This window comes from Tauraco erythrolophus, chromosome 12, assembly GCF_009769465.1.
Source record: "Tauraco erythrolophus isolate bTauEry1 chromosome 12, bTauEry1.pri, whole genome shotgun sequence".
NCBI lineage: Eukaryota > Metazoa > Chordata > Aves > Musophagiformes > Musophagidae > Tauraco > Tauraco erythrolophus.
The window spans coordinates 24,307,395-24,320,992 of NC_141476.1; the positions used below are offsets into that span (position 1 = coordinate 24,307,395).

Consider the following 13,598-nt stretch of genomic DNA (forward strand, 5'->3'; position numbering starts at 1 on the left):
AAAATATGTTCTAAAACATTAGCAGAAACACCTTCAGAGATGGGCAAACAGGCAATATTGTTACCCAACAATTTTTCAAGTATCAGTATAGTTGCCTATAAAAATAGTATCCAGATATTTTAGCAGCTGTACCTGTGAAATGACAGGATGGTTTTCAAGAAGATTCTGAATCGGCTCAAAACAAAGGTGAGCTCATGAAAGCAGCAGCCTATCAATTCAGCTGGTTGGGTTACGGTATCTCAGAGCAATGTTTTCATCTGTCCAGCAGCCTGGCCAAGACAGCTGGTATACAACCTCAGGCTCCCTAGTGTTCTCCACTTCTGGTTAGAAATAAGGATGTCAGCAATGAGTAAAATACGGTCTCAGTCCTCTTGTAAGCATGCAGCAGGAACACACAGCAGCACCACAACAGGTATCAACTGGCACCTGCAGACAGCTCACAGATAAAGGGAATGTTTGCGGCGGGAGCATATGCCAAGGCTTGAATCTGGCATGTTCTGAACACAAACCCCGGATCACCAGCAACTGCTAAAACCAATAAATTTAAGTTATAGCTCCCTCACATGTCAGGTAGAGATTAGACTACATAAACTGGTCTGCTTATTTTTAGTATTGAAGAGAAAAGCACAACTTCCCAGCACGCTGAGAAGCTAAAACAAACATTAATTGCTGAAACCAGACACTGCAGAACAACAATGCCAAGGAAAAGTTGCCACCTCCCAAACTCTATGCCTGAGCAAGCGTTGGCTCTAACCTCTGCACAAACCCGGGGCCACAGGGAAAGATTCCCAGCAGGTAACTTAAGGCTACGGGCTGAGACAGTCACATCTTAACTTCTCCTTAACAACTGCAATGAAGACCTCTTGCCTTTGGCAGAAAGCCTCCAGCCAGATACTCCAAACTGTTTAACAGCTGGGATTGCAAAAGGCTCTTGCATCAGACTGAGTTTCATACAAATTAGGAGATCTTATCTGTAATTTCCCCCATTCCCGAGTTAAGTGAAGTGCAATGAAGACCTCCCACAAAAATACTGGCGAGCTTCTCTCCCCACTATTATAGGTTGCTTTGCTTCTCTTCCTCCCTGGATGATCTAATCTTTGCTGAGGTCAATGCCTGGAGAAATCATCACAGCCGGTCTTTTCTGGAGAAACAATGGTTTCTGTCCAATCCTGCCTGTTTAATTCAGAGTAACAGTAAGAGTTCATTATTTAATGTGAAAGTATTGTCGTGCTCAGTCTGGCACAAGAAAAAAAATCATTCTATTCCAACGTGTACAGGAAGGCCAGGTTTAAAAATAGCTCCCTTGTTTCCTGACCAGGGAAGGAAGATATAACCTAGATTTACGGGCTGTTTAGCAAGCTGTACATTCAGTTTGCTCTTAGCATTTTCTTGTCAAATAAATGAGCATGCTTGCAAGCTGCAAGGTTAAACTGGGTGCCAAGTTATCTCATATAACTGACCACATGGCAGGAATAGGCTACTGCATCCCTCCTTGACCAGATTTTTGTACTACCCACAGAGAAAGTGGTGTTCATGTATTTGAAGGCAGACACACACACACATCGCACATGTTCTCACAGGTGGTGTTTTACAGCTCCTCAAGGGCACAGGAGAAGTGAGCTGACCTACGGATGAGCGTGAACCTTTCTGTGACTCGTCGCTTCGGTGGCTTAGTGGCTTCTTCCTCCCTCCTCTGCCCTGAGCCCAGGGGAGAAGGTCAGCTGGAACACCAGGCATGCCCAGCCAGGCGCTCAGCTATACAGTCACACCTCCACCCAGAGCGAATCACACAGCACTGACAAAATATCAGTACCAGAAAATCCTCTTGAGCGTTCATCTACCTGACAAAACCTCTCAGCTTCTCAACCCAGAGAACGTTCCCGCTACGCAGAAGCCTCCCATCCATCCTGCCTGGGGAGAAGACTATGATCTGAAAGTGATCTTGCCTGATCTAACAGCCACAGATCACTCTGTTCTTCCTCCTAGAGAGCTTCTCTTCAGCATTTTTATGTTCTCAGCTTTGCTTCAAAGACTTCTGTGAGGGGCCCCTCCAAGCAGCACCGGTGCTCAAAATAGCCAGGATTTCCTCAGGACCACTTTGAATCCACCCTTGTCTGTGTACCAAAACCACAACCACTGCCCTTCTGCACTGCCAGAGCCTCCTCCTTAGCACCTGCTGTTCTAGCAAACAAAGTTACATATAATTTGACCCTGAGAATTGAAACAATTGAGGAAAAAAAAAAAAGTCTCAGGTAGCCGATTCCCTCCTTTGTTTTGAGCACTGCCCAGCGCAAGCGGAGTTCCACCTCCAGGTCCCTGGCCAGAGGCTGATCTTGCCAGGGAAGCTGTGTCCTCAGCACAGCTTCTGTTCTCTTGAACCCCACCAGCTCATGACATGACAGGTCAGTTCGAGTTCTCCGCTGTAGTAAAACATGCTCACACCTAATTTTACCTGTCATTATTATCATCATCAAGAGCCAAAACATAGTTTGCCCAAGTTTATTACTAATTCTAGGATTAGACTAAACGGTTCGTGCAATAAACACTTCTCGATATGATCATTCCTTCTCGTGTTCTTCACGGGAAGGATTCGCAAAAAAAAGGATGCAGACTCTTCAAAAGCAATACAGTGCAGTCAGAAAGGATGGCAACTCATATATACTGTTTCTGTGGGGAGAAGAAACTCATGGAATCATAAAATCATTTAGGTTGGAAAAGACTCTTAAGATCAGCAAGTCCAATCGTTAACCTGACACTACCAAGTCCACCAAAATAATCAATAAAACATCATCTCTTAGACATTTAATTAAATATTGGCATGAAAATTGGGAAGACTAATCCTCAGATACATAACTCAGCGCCTTGTTCAGCACTTTTTTGAAGCAAGCACTTCAGCCAATGTTTTTCTGAACACTGCCTTCATACTCACAGCTGTCACTCCAGAAGAGCCAAGCTCAAAGATAAATCATCTACTCCAGGTATCACTGGGGAAATCAAGAACTCAAAATATAGAGCATAAAGCTTTTCTGTGCACAAGAAAAAAAAAAAAAATCAAGTCAATCACTAGACATTAGTACAACTAACAAGGTTCATTATTTAGGCTACAAAGACCAGTAGCTGCAAGTCATATGTGAAATTCACAATTCACATCTGCCCATCTGACTTTAATTGCATTTCCTTTGCGCGTATGAGGGCTGGGGTCCTGCAGCAAAGTATCCCATAACAGTGTAAGTAAGGGCCGGGATACAAAATACTCCTAGAACAGAGACAAACTGATCGTGTAAGAAACTGAAAATAATCTTCCCTAGTTCTCAAGTTATAGGCTCTTAAATATTTTTTTTTCTATTATAGATATACAACAAAGCACTAATATTTGGCAGGGGAAAAAAGATTAAAAGTTCCATTAGATCCAACTGTGCACTGTATATGCACAAAAGGTTTGGAAACCTGGGCTTTCACCACTGCAAGGACGATCAGCTGTGTTACAAGGCTGGCTGCATAAAATTCCAGCTATATCACAATCCGCACGCGTATCCCACGCATGGAGTGCCAGGAAATGAAAATAAGTCTGGTGGAGACTGACAGCCAGGCACAGCTCTACCTATAGCTGTTTTCTCTAGCTATAAAAACATACAACAACTACCACCCAAAATTGGTTTATGACATTTGTGCAGCATTCAACTATTCTTACTGACATACGACAGTCACTGAGTGACTCAACTATCACAGCTTCTATTCTTTAATTCAGTTTATGAGCCGCAGATATCCATCTCCGGCCCTGTACAGCAGAAATGGACCATCCTTTGGATACAAATCTTTGGTTTTTCTAACTGTACCCAGCACCTGTGTTCTCTTCTCTAAATGTTGCATGTGAAATTACTAAGAAATTACTTCTTATAAGCAACAGAAAAATTAGCGTGCTCTCAGCAGTGTTTTACAACACAAACATGTTCAAAAGAAATATTGCAAAAGACAGCCACACAACCAGTAGAGAAAGTCACTGTCTGCATTAGTTGGACTGCATTTTCCAGAAATTATAGCAAAATTATTGTGTCTATGATTCTACGAAAAGTAGATACTGACAGGGAAAGAAAGAGGAAGGTGGAGCACTGAGTCACTTAGAAAAAACAGTGTTTTGTTTATGTGTTTTCAAAAGTCAAGCTTTAATCACATTTCATACAGAAAAAAATTACCAAGCCAAAAAAAAAACCCCACCAAACCAACCAAAAACCAAGAGAGAGATGACTCAGATCCCAGCCAAAGTCTCCCTCCCCAGGTGCCTCTCTGAAATATTATTTCACGCTGGGAACAGTGAGGTGGAGAGGCAGGGAACAAACAAACAAAATAAATTAAAGAGCCTCCCAAACACTGCACCTGTGCTGTTCTGCAGCTAATGCTAAAAGAACTTACTGAAAAAGCTCCTCACCTCTCCCCTTTCAAGGTTTTCCTACACCTGGGCCAGGCGTATACCCATTCCATGCATTTGAAGCCCCTGAGTGAATCTGACCTTATTTGTTTTTCCTAGCAGAAGCTGCAGTCTCACTTTTTATTTTTTGGACTAGGAGACAAGATCTGAAGAGCTCTAACTCGCATGAGACATGCCCAGTGTTCCCAAGCACAGTCAGGTTGAACTCCATGACAAGTATCCTGCAAGGAACAAAAAAAAAAATCCAGAGATGGCAGGGAAGAAGAGGTGGAATATGTGCAACTCACAGAAAAGTGGGGAAAAAAGCATACTAGCTATTTATCATAACTTCTACATAACACTCCCAAGAGCTCTGAAACATTGGAAGACACATAGCTACCCTGAAGCTTTGGTAGGAAATATGCACAATTGCCTGGTTTTATGTTCATTTATTTTGTGGTGTTTTTTCCCTTTAACCTGTCCTGTCATTATCATGATTTTTGTTCATTTATTTTGTGGTTTTGTTTTTTTCATTAACCTGTCCTGTCATTACCACAATTTTTGTTCATTTATTTTGTGTTGGTTTTTTTTTTTTTTTCTTTAACCTGTCCTGTCATAAACGCCTACCCCATGACAAAGCATCTTACTATGGATGCGTATGTCTGTGATTAATGCTGGGGTACCACCCTGCTAATGTACTCAGCTCAACATTTATTGATGTTTTTGCAAACCATTAAATAAAAAGCTTTGTGAAGCTGTGACATTAAGGATGGGCTTATTGCAACACCGGAGAACAAAGAAATGCACTGTCATGGATTACTTTTCTGCACAACAGTAGAGAGACCTGAGCTGAGACTCAGTTACTACAGCATGTCTTGGAGCCATTTAAATTTCTTACAGCTACTTAGTCAGCAGTAGGTCTTGCTACAATACGTATGTCCTATTACTTAGTATGTTGTTTGCTAACTACCTGTTCACACGTTTGATCCAACCCAGAGTCAAAGCCAAAGCACATCCTCCAAACCCCTCCTCTGTCACGGCGAGGGCTGACACCTGCGCACGTATGGCTGGGACAAGCACTATGCCATTTACTCTGAAGTTCTTTGTGTAAGAACCCAGCCCTGCTCTCGTGATGCTCTCCGACTGCACGCTGAGAACCCAGGCAGGGATAAACACACCTCCCCTCAACCCACAGGCTTTAGCTGCCCCCCCAAATTGGTGGTCATTGCCCAGTAGTCCACCGGGCACTAAACACGAGGTGTCTGGCACTGGTGAGATGTCTTCACAGAACCACACAGATCAATGGTGCAGGAGAAGCTGGGAGGACTGGAATGAGCCTTGTCATCAAAAGCTGGGGGCACTGGTAAGGCTCTGATATCAGAGGACAGCTTTTTAAAATCCATCCGAAATATCCCATTTTAAAACTGGAATAAGTCAGTTACTGTTAATGGTCTCATTTTCAAACAATGACCTCATCACCTATAAAACTGAGCCATTTTTGAGCTCCAGGAGCAGAAGAGGGGACGTCACTCCCTCTGTGCGTTCCCAGTCGCACTTCTTCGGAGCCCTGGGCTTGCCCTGCAGTGCCGGGGCAGCGGGTGGCCCTGGGCTCTGCACCTCAGCTCCAGCTGAGCGTGGGAGTCTGGATGGAAAATGCTGACACAAACCCAAGGACAGCGTTACGAGAGGCACTGTGTAACGTTATTATTACAGTCTCCCCCTTCCTGCACTGAATTGCTTGCTAAGAGCAGTTAAACTCCAGCTGCTTTTCAAATCTCAAATCTAAACGCTTGGCATCCTTCCAAGTCCTTCACTGCCACAAGGAAAACATTTAACCCTTCCAAGGCCTGCCAATAAACTTCTGGGTAGCTGTCATCTTTCACCTCCAGAAGAGCTGGTAGAGCCAAGCCCTGCTCTACCAAGGGTCCCTGCCACCCAAAGCGTCCCCAGGCGACCGCCTGCAGAGATGGGTGATGCTCACCAGCAGCCTCGCTCACTGCAGCTCCCAGGGAAAGCTGCCCGAGCCTCAGCTAGCAGGTTTTGGAGGGTCTTCTGTGTGCTGTGTTTGTATTTGCAGATGCTAATGAAACAAGTTTGAGTTTGTTTCAACAAACCTCCCTCAAGCTGAAAGGAGAAGGAAGAAAAGAGCTCAGTAACGGAGACAACAGCCCTCGGCATGCAACAGCTTGCCCGTCATTCCCCCAGCTTTGGGAGGACAAAGGGATGTCGTCCGTTGGGGAATAGCTGAGCTCGGATGTACCTCAGGAATATCTCAACTCAAGCTCCAACTGCAGTAGTTCTCCCTTTGGATGCAAACTAGCAAGGGACTGGAAAGATGAAGCACACTTCCAGGAAAACAAAACAAACAATAAACCAGCCAGGCTCCCATAAGAAGCATGAAGAGCCTTTAGTGCCTCTTCTGCACCTTCATCTACAGCCCACACTTAGGGGAATAATGTAGCACCAAAGATTTATTTCAATTAGTAGCTCTAAGTCACTTTTAATTAGAAGAAAAAGTATACTGTGACATCAAACATAGTTTTTTATATTTCAGCTTCAGACTGCTTATAAAAAGCTAATAAACAAAATCAGTCATCCCCTGTATCTGCACTCGTTAACAGAAAACTGTACTAAAATCTGCAAGTGAGATATTCCTCTGCCTGGAGAAGCTGTGGTAGCTCCAAGGGGTTACAGAACAAGAGACCACAAAGCAAACTTCGAAATAGTGATTTGCTGAAACTCATTTCAGACCCTCGATAGATCTCAGGGTTTCATTTCTCAACTTAAAGATACAATCTGGACTCCTCCAATGCACCAGGTGTCTTAGGAGAGTCAGACACACGCAGCCCACTGCAGTAATCTGGCAGCAAACTCAACGCAGACTAACTTCTCTATCTAGAGACTGGCCAACATCTCTGGTTTCATCTCAGCTCCTCCCAAGCGCAGCCACGCTGCTGGAACATGGCTCACAACGTATCCACAACAGCCCTCCTCAGAACACCGACTTTTTTGGTGAGGTGCCAATTCACCCGCATGCTGGGATTCTCCCAGAGAGCCAACCCAACTCTGGACCCAAACAGGCGCCGAAGGGGCCAGGGGTGAGCTGCAGCGTGCTGCCCCGCACACCCCGCGCTCCAGCTCCTGCCGAGCTGGGAAGTCTGGCAGAGCAGCTGCTGCCGACGCTCCCAGGTACCGACCAGCAGGATCCGCGCTCAGGAGAGCAGCAGTGGTGAGCCGGCGACTCTGGTGGGGACGCGGCCGGGAATCCCTTCCAATGCCATCAGACTTTTCCTTGTCAACATGGCAATCAACGTCCTGAATAATCTTGATTGTCCCTAACCGAGGTAAAACAAGTCTAATGTTTTAGCATTTCCACAAAGCACCTTTTCTAGCTCGCTGATAACTTCTAAATGCTTTTTCCCTGGTCAAGTTGGTTTTCGGTTCTTATTTTTTTTTTCCTTTTTTTTTATTTTTTAAATTTTAACATCCTTCTGTTAATCAGTAATAATTATTAACCAAAAATCTCTCACTTCAATATTAGAGAAGCATTACCATACGCTGTGCTCTGTGCCTCTTGCCCGCAGCCCAAACCTGCAGTTTTACTCTGCTGTTATGTCCCTTTGCAAATCCATGCTAAGTTTGCCTCATCAGAAATGTCCACAAACCACATATTTTCAATAATCTTAAGTACAAGGTTCTCTTGTTAATTAAAGCCTGCCCTCCTCTGTTACAAGGTCTGTTGGAGGATCATTTCTTTTCTTACTCATATTTCTTACTCTAATATTAAAGGCCTATTTTAAAGTTTCCATCAGCCATTTCCAGCAGTGACGGTCTTTCTCAGGCACGTTTAACACTAACGTAGCGCTGCGGCAGGCCAGGAGCAAGTTTATGGGACTTCAGCACCAGATACCACAAATCCATCAGGCTTAGAAGAATTTACAATTAAAATAACATTGACAAAATGGTGAAGTTAGTACAGCTATCAAGGATTAGAGGTCTCCTGCTTACTTAATTTGGCCATAACTAATTTATATGTAAAGCACGAGATGAAAGCTGCGGTTAAATTTATACTCCCAGCATTAGTGGCCTATTTTCACACGGTGCCACACCTCCTGGATGTGGAAAGTGCTTAGTTTACACTACACAATCCTACCGAGATAGGATCACCTCAAAGCCACTGGCTTAGAGCTCTGCCATTACTTCAAACAATTTTAATGAACTAAATCCCAAAGGAGTTATATATCTGAATTAAAGATACCTATGATACCACTTTGTAAGTAGCAGAGGTATAGGAAAGATGTTGCATACATTTAGATCATGGAAGTGGTACTTCACAGAAAATGCCACGGAACAAAGGAAAATCCTGTAATATTAAACAATATCATATGGGAGCCTTAATGAGGACAGATTAAAAAAAAAAATAGGTGCTTTCCCTTTACAGGCATAGTACTCCTGGAGTACAGCAGAGGTAAAGCAGATGCCTGGCAGCTCCAAGGACCAGAGACACATGGTACCAATCACGGAGTGACATCCGTCCCCAGTCCAACTCACAGGAATGGCTTCCAGGTCTACCCTTGTGTTTGGAAGCATCGTGAAAGCCTTCCCTCTGCTGCCTGGGGCAGTCAGAAACACTTGAGCGCTCATCAGCTGTAAGAAACTACACAACTGATGGACACAGTAAGCTTTGTACTGTGATTCTGGATTAAAAAGAAATCTTAACTCTTATTCTTCCTGAGCAGGATCTGCTAACTTGTCACAGTTTAACCCCAGCCGCAAATCAGCCCCACACTGCCGCTGGCTCCCTCGCCCCTCGGTGGCATGAGGGAGAGAATCAGAAAACTGAGAAAACTCGTGGGCAGAGATAAAGACAGTTTAATAAACAAAGCAAAAGCCATGCACTCAAGCAAAGCAAAACAAGGAATTCATTCACTGATTCCCATCAGCAGGCAGCTGTTCAGCCATCTCCAGGAAAGCCGGGCTCCATCAAGCATAATGGTTACTTGGGAAGAAAAACACCATCACTCCAAATGTCCCTCCCCTTTCTTCTTCCTCCAGCTTTATATGCTGAGCATGACAACATATGGTGTGGAATATCCATTTGGTCAGTTGGGGTCAGCTGTCCCAGCTGTGTTCCCATTCCAACTCCTTGTGCATTCCCAGCCTGCTCACTGGTGGGGTGGTGGGAGAGGCAGAAAAGGCCATGACTCTGTGTGAGCACTGCTCAGCAGTAATGAAGACATCCCTGTGTTATCAACACTGTTACCAGCACAAATCTGAAACACGGCCCCATACCAGCTACCATGAAAAAGAATGAACTCTACCCCAGCCAAAACCCACACGTAATGGCGTAGTCCTACCAGTCTTCACTCACACAGTCAGCTTCAGCCAGGGTCTTCATCTGTTTGGCTGCAGGAACAGCTTCTAACACTGGCATAGTCAGGCTCTAGCACAGTTCATGCTGCCAAGCCAGGATCACACAGCAATCCCAGTTCAAAGTTGTTTTCTAATCTACCAGCAACATTTTCTAGTGACGCTTCACATACAACATACCAACTTGCACACAGACTGCATGAATCACAAGTGTCTCTAGTGCAAACTTTCATAATGAAGTCACCATGTGTAACTTTTCTTAATGAAGTTGTCATGTTGAACTAGAGGCAGAACTTCTGGTGAGAGAAAAGATCAAGTGAGCAGGGATGGAAAGCAAGAACAAAGTAGAGGGAGATCAGTATGGGCACAGCCCCCATCTGCTGCCATATCCCAACCTGCATTTCCCTTTTCCAACAGCCAAACTGTAGGTTACAACAGGAGTGGGACCCAGGCAGCTCATATTTTCTTTCAGAAGCCTTGTTTACCAGTTAGCAGGACAGATTTTAATGACCTTCTGATGACTTAATACAATTATTTCATACATACGATGACTAAACCATGAAGTCTCCTGCCCTTTTCACAGCTGTACTTCAGACAGTGTGTTACATCTAGCTTGTACTGCAGAAATAGACAGATGTGGGGACACAGCAATTGGATCTTCGTCAAATAATGACTAAATGCTATCTCCAGATGTTTCCTTTGCCTCTCAACTGTTATCTTACAGCTACAAGAGGCTTTGAAAAGCCAAAACCACCGCTGGGTAAGTTGTTCTGAATGTATTTATGCCACAGCAGTCCTCTTCTTGCAGGACACGCTTTGGATGGAGCACCAAGTGCTGCACACAGAATACGGTACACTGAAGCTGTATAACAGTAATTAGCAAGATACTGCTTTGTTCACAGCCACTCTTTGTGCACTCAAAGAGCACGCCCTGTGCCTGTTATAAGGCCACTGACTTCTATTTCCATAAAGCAAGGGGCGTGGGGGGAATCGGTCTTTGGCCATATGAGAGTAACACACTGCCCTCTTTCTATAAAAAAAAGATTATTTTCCTAACAACTGTTTTGATAAATCGCACTAAAATAACACTTTATAACAATCAACGTGTAGGCAAAACTGGCAGCAGTGAAACAGAAGAGTTCTCGTCATGAAAAAAAGCTATGTTCGTTGACCTCACGCTAGTTTTTCCTGTCACAAGAGCTTTTGTCTAAGTTCCTCCGAACTCAAATGGCTGAGACATCGTGCAGATCAAACAGCTACATTCAAATAACCATCAGAACATATGCTGCCATCATTATGACACAAACCAGGCAAGTCTCCATTCTAGATTCTCCATTTTAGGGTGAAATACCACAACAGTGGAAGTGGTGGCATCCCCTTTTTGGCAGCGGTTGTCAGCACCCGTGCGGTCACAAGCATCGGTACTGCTGGTCTGCCATAAGCTGTCCCAACAAATACCGCTCCTAGGGCGACATTTTCACATTGGCCACACAACTGTAACACCATGAACTTCCTTAGCTATTCTCGAAAAACAGATCCAAACCATTTATTGATCAGGGTGAAATCAGTAGTCTTTTCAGTCTCCACAGCAATGGAGGGTCAGGATAACCCAGATGAGAAGAACCAAGGATACCTTCCTGGCTCCCAGATCTAAGCTACCCCAGGCAGAAGCAGCTTGGATTTCCTCACATGTGATTACTCAATACCTGGTTATTCTCTTCAGTATTTCCCCTTTAGCCCTGTGCGTCAGGAACAGCTCATACCAGTGCCAGTCCGACACAAAGAGGACAGGTAGCCTGGGCTCAGGGAAAGCCCACTACCCTGGGCTTCCCTCATCTGCTCAACTTTCAGAGCAGCAGACACCTCCCTTTGGGCAGTCAGATGCTAAAAGGCAGCAGGGGTTAATGAGTTCGCTACGCTCACTAATGAAATAAAGAGAGAAAATACTAATCCATGTCACTTAAAATCTGGACCTCCTCCTTCATCTGCAGATGGGGTGGTAATGTATTAAGTCTCCCTCCCCAGCTCCCCATAAATGCCCACTGGATCATAGAATCATACGACGGTTTGGCTTGGAAGACCTTAAAGATCATCTAGTTCCAATCCCCCTACCATGGGCAGGGATACCCTCCACTAAATCAGGTCAACACATTACTGCCCCAAATTTATGTCACCTGAAAAAAAACCAAGATAAAGAGGAGTATCAGTAAAGTACATCCACACAAATTCGAAAATGAAAACATAGTGAAAAAAAAAAAAAACCACAAGGATTTTAATACAATTGCAAGAGCAGCAACAGCACAGCAATGTTATTTCTGGTATTACAGGCACATCCCCGAGCTGGCTCTTTGTGCTTCTGCCCAAGCGACGGTTTGTCACAAGCCACATTCCTAAAACATACCACACGTGACTTGAAAATAAATCTCAGGGTGCAGTTCTGAGTCAGTTTATCAGTACAGAATTACTAGGTGAAACAAAGGAATTTTTTTCCAAGCGTATTACAGTACTGCTTTGAGGCATACTGTAGTACAGGCTCTTTCCTATCAAAAAAAAAAAAAAAAAAAGAGCCAATCTGATGCAAGCAATCTTTCTGGGATAGATTGCCAAGGACCACCTACTTCCATGGCAGCACTGCCGAGCACAGGCAAACAAAGCACTCTCCTGCTTCCGCATCTTAAAAATCACACCACAGGCAAAGCGGAAGCTTTCACTCAGCACGAAAAAAAAAAATCTTTAATTAACAGTTTGCACAGTAACTTCAAGCCATTGTTTCACTGATTAGAGCGTTTCTAGCTACTCTTCCAATCGCGTATTGATTTCACATCTATTAAAAGATTACAGCTTCATACAAGAGACCTTCTCCTTCCACTGCCCGTGCTGGTCAGAAACCCAGGCAGAATGAAGGTCGTCATGAAGGTCGCGAGGAGCTCATCCTGCTACTGCTGCAGCACCCACCAGCACCCAGCAACTTAACTGAAACCCAACAACGACGAGACCCCCCGACAAGCGTGCTACCAGGTTAATTCCCACACAGCAGCGTATCATGGAATCTTAATTGCTAATTGAAACTTTGAGAGTCGTATTTAGAGTTTTACAGTGTCAGAAGAACAAGAATTTATTTTAATATTTCTTTGAAATCTGAAAACACACAGCGTTCAAAATTTTCAGTATTAATCCACTTTTGGACACAGAGTCTCCAGGCAGCAGCCATTACAGCAAGAGAAACGCTGCTGTTAACATCTTTCCTCTGAATATATCAGTGCACAACAATAGAGAAATCATGAGCAGATGCCTCCTTGAATACGTGCAAAGCACATCAACTGAATTTCCACGACAATTCATCCTCTTTGGAATGGATTTTTGTTATGTTTCAAATGGATACAAACACTACACACTACTTCCTTTCTGTAAAAATACTCAGCTCTCATCATTCTTATAAAAAAAAAAAAAGAAAAAAAAAGGAAGCTGTCAGTATAAAAATCAACTTCAATGAAAATAATAAGGCGGGAAGGAAACAGCTGCCATCTGCAGCCATCTGTAATGTGCTGAGCAGCGCGCAGCAACGCACCTCTATCGTACTGTTACCACTGCCTTTGAACTTCCTACACGGGACAAAAGACAAGGGTTTTTTACAAAAATAAAACAATACTATTTACACTGTGACCCTTCTATCTCTTTCAACACATTAGAGGACAAGAAATCCAGTCCTACTAAATTCGATGGGCTCGGTACCTTCGAGACACAGGCTTGTCCCTGCTTTGCTTTCAGAAGCGGAGCTGTACCCGCCTGCAAGGAGCCACTCTGGCATTTGGAGCACGTCTAG

General features: G+C 44.0%; 1 protein-coding gene across 1 annotated transcript in view; it reads right to left on the reverse strand.

The window, feature by feature from the left end:
• The window catches only part of BICD2 (BICD cargo adaptor 2), a 96,119-nt gene that overhangs the window by 20,602 nt on the left and 61,919 nt on the right, over nt 1–13,598 (reverse strand). The gene's annotated exons all lie outside the window — the stretch shown is intronic.